The following is a 4,139-nucleotide window of genomic DNA, read 5'->3' as shown; positions in this document are numbered from 1 at the left end:
TGTAGAAGAGTTTGTTTAAAAACAAAAATGCAGACATAAAGTCGAATTTCCCCACTGGCTTCTAAGGTGGGAGCTGTACTTCTGGGACAGGAGGTTTAGCGTCTGGTTAACTACTAACCCCTGATCCGCCAGGGACAAGAGCACGCACTGGGCTAGGGAGCCCCCAGGAAAACATCCTACCACATCTCCAGGTACAAGGAGAAGCCACCAAGAGTTACCGTTGCCACTGTTGGGGATGGGGGGAGGAGGTTAAAGAAACAACAGCAACAGAATGTTTATATCATAAATATATATAATCAAATCTTAAAAATTGAGCAGGTTCTGGGTGGGTTTGATGGTCTGGACCCTTGAATAAAAAGCATCCCAGAGGAGCTGTGAAGCTTCATGTTCCCCCCCACTCCACCCCCCTTTTTTTGAGACACAGTCTCGCTGTCGCCCTGGCTAGATAGAGCACAGTGGCATCATCATACCTCACAGCAGCCTCAAATTCCTGGGCTTAAGCAATCCTCCTGCCTCAGCCTCCAAGTAGCTGGGACTATAGGCATGAGCCACCACACCTAGCTAATTTTTCTATTTTTAGTAGAGATGGGATCTCGCTCTTGCTCAGGCTGGTCTTGAACTCCTGAGCTCAAGCGATCCTCCCACCTTGGCCTCCCACAGTGCTAGGATTAGCGCCATGAGCGCCGCGCCCGGCCAATCTTTCCCCTATTCTTAACCTTGCCTGCAACCTGCTCTGCATTAGAAATTAAGCTTCTCAGTGCATGGAAAGAATGGGCTTATTGAAAACTACCCTTACCTAAAACCCTTCTTTGAGTTAGGTGTTATGACTTTAACAGACCTCATCATCAGAATAAAAACTGCACACGAAGTAAAACTTAAGAGATGTCAACAAAAAGAACTGACTGCTGTTTAATACCAGACGAATTCACCACATTCGATCCGCCGTGGATAAGCCATGTCAACATCTAAGTGGCAAACACTCCGAAACGCTCCCCTTCCTCCAGGGCACACAGTCCCAGGTTTCCCATCTCAGCAGGAGCCCATGACTTAGGAAAGCCAAGGGAATGTGGGTGACAGCGCCAGGTGCATCACTTACAGGCCTGGACACCTGTGAGCCTCTACCCTCTCTCCTCCCCTAAGTGTGGACCAGATGCAGAAGGTGGGGCAGAGGGCTCTGAAGCCTTGGAGGATGCTGGAGCCCAGGATGAAGGATCCTGGGTCTCTGGAGTCTTTATGTGAACTTAGTTGGCAGTGAATGTGACATGAGCAAAAAATAAGCTTGAAATGTGTTAAGTCAGTAAGGTTTGGGAATTGTTACAGTGGTTTGCCTACTTCAACGTGATAACTTTTCAACCATCATGTAACGACTCACTCATATATAAAGTAGTCTTTACAGAATCCCAGGATAATATGCTCATTTTAGGCCAGAGTGGTCTGAGGTGGGGGGTGACAGCAATCAATAGGGATGGTCATTGGAAATGAGCAGCCTCCCTGACAGAAAGGTTGGAAACTGAGCTCTGGATAGGGTAAGTCGCAGCTCAGACTTTGTGATGGTCCTGATTATTATCCCAAAGAAAACGTGGAGTAGAACCATTTACATTCGATTCTAGCATTACATTAATTTATAAGACGGGCATCTTCACGAAGGACTAAACCAAGTACACAAAAGAATTTAAAAATACAGCCAAGAAGGACGCACAGCCTAGCACGTCACTAGCGCTTGTGGAGATGGGCTGTGGATACCATCCCTGGGAGTTTTTACCAAACACGCTATTGTGTCTCGAAAAAGTCCTGAAATCATACACGGAACAGCTCACAGAGCAGGCAGGGAAGAGGGTGAGTAGAAGCGAGAGGGGAGGTGGGCCTGTGAGGGGTACAGCACCAGCTCAGGGCGAAGGCAGCACGTTCAACGGTTTAAGGCTCTGGGTGGGATCTGCGAGCACTGTCCCAGCTCAGCTCCCCACGCAGACATACCTTATGCACTCAGCAAGTGTCCACTGAACGTCCACTGGCCGTCTGACATCTAGGATTTGCTCTAAAAGCTGTCTTGAGGTTTTTCCCATTCTACTGCTCTAAGGAATGTTTTCTGGTAAGACAGGATGAGTACATGACAACCTCAAAAAAACTTAAGACAAAAAAGACTGAAAAAAATGGGTAAGAGAGAGCAGAGGGAGAAAACCAAAAAGAACTCAAAAAGAAAATTTCTTTCTAAATAAAAAGTTTAATTGGCAATAAGTATAATAATATGCATCTACAAATTCTCAGAAACACAGCTAAAAAAGTGCAAGTATCGGGAATTGTGATAAATTTGAAAATAATCTTTTTATCAGACATCTGACCAAGAGGATGCTATCAGATATGAAATGTCAGTTACGTAGAGTTTATTTTACATGCTTCTTGCTATACATTTGGGCTTTTACCTAAAATTTCATAAAAGGAACACTTCATTGGAACTAATTTAAAGTCTACAACTACTGAGAACAAACAAAGCTGGAAGAGGTGAACAAATCTCTTCTCCGGCCGACTGGGCAGCAGGATTACTGAACGGCGGCGGGCTGTCTTCTTCCCCCGACACTTGGCGAGGAAGCCAGCTGTGAGGACTGACCCGCGCTGTCAGGAGAAATGAGAAACGAGCCTGGGTCTACGGGCAAGGAACTAAGCTCTAGGGCCCTTGTTGCCTTGAAAGAAAACGAGGTAAATAAGTATAAAATGTTAACATTAGAAAACGATAGTGGACAATCAAGACGATCTTAATTATTTCAAACAGCTTAATTTGAATAATATGGAAGATACAGTTCTATATTCTTTCTAAAGGTAAAATTTCATTTACTCGGTTAATTCAGTTTGATGTTATTATTCCATGTTTTGTTAAGTCCCAGCAAAACTAAGGGTTCCTAATACATATCACTAGTCTAAGTAACATTACAAAGAGCATATTTAACTAGGAGTATGAAGGACTTAAGTGTATTCTTCGTACACAAATGACTCCACAGGCAGACTCTGCGCATTCTCTGTGCTTTGAAACAGTGACACTGCCTGTATTTCACATTGAGTGACTCAGGCTATTGCTAATTTAGGTTGGTCTTCACTCCACATAGGTTTTTATTGACCTGTAAAGAGTCATCCTGCGAGTAGTTTGGAAATAATTGCTCTTCCTTCTTGACCGACCCTTTCATTCTTGTAAATTCTTCATTTTCCGAAATGCCCGACGCTGCTGGGAATTCAGGATGCTGCTCACCCTGCAACTACCCGGGCCCCACGCACAAAGGGATTCTGCTCCAAGTTCCACAAAGACCCTGTCACAAAACCTTTCGCCCACAGCGCGGACGTGTGACACACCACACTCTGATGCTGGAGGTAGCCAAAGTGGTGGTCTGCTGGTCATTTTACTTAAAAAGCTTTGACCATGTAAGTAACAGTATTTAATTTCTAGCGATCATTTTAGATGTTTCTTGTGAAAGTGGTGAGAAATATAAATTCTCTAACTGGTGAGAACGTTTTCAACAGCTAGCTTAAAAGTGCAGTCATGCACCACCTTGCAACAGAGATACATTCTGGGAAACTCATTGTTAGATGACTTCATCCTGTGCGAACATCACAGAACGCACTTAGGCAAACGCAGCGTGCAGCCTACTACACGCCCAAGCTGTGTGGTCCAGACTATTGCTCCCGGGCTACAAACCTGCAGAGCATGTCACCCTGCTGATCACTGTAGGCAGCTGTAACACCATGGTAAGTAATTGTGTAGCTAAACATAAAAATACGGTATTATAATTGTATGAGACCAGTGTCAAACATGCGATCCACTGCTGACCAAAATGTCCTTATTGGGCACATGACTGGAGCTGACTTTGAAAACTGATGTTTTTACATACCTTAAACTGTATCCTCTGAAGAGCTATCTATCTCAAGAACAGCATTTTCTTCCTAGGCATGAAAGGGTTTAAAATTACGTAAGATTCTAAATTCTCTATTTAATCAGTCTCAACCAGGGATTCTCAACCTTTGTGACAAGCTGTTAAAAAGCCATCAGTGCTGGCTCACTGTTATCTATAAATTTCTATTTTTCAGTTCATTTGCATAATTCGGGCGTATGCTTAAAATCCTGAGGCAGGGGAGGGTAAAGAGGCCCTCGACCT

This window comes from Propithecus coquereli, unplaced genomic scaffold (assembly GCF_000956105.1).
Source record: "Propithecus coquereli isolate 6110/MARCELLA unplaced genomic scaffold, Pcoq_1.0 Scaffold145, whole genome shotgun sequence".
NCBI lineage: Eukaryota > Metazoa > Chordata > Mammalia > Primates > Indriidae > Propithecus > Propithecus coquereli.
Note: the sequence above shows the minus strand (reverse complement) of the source record.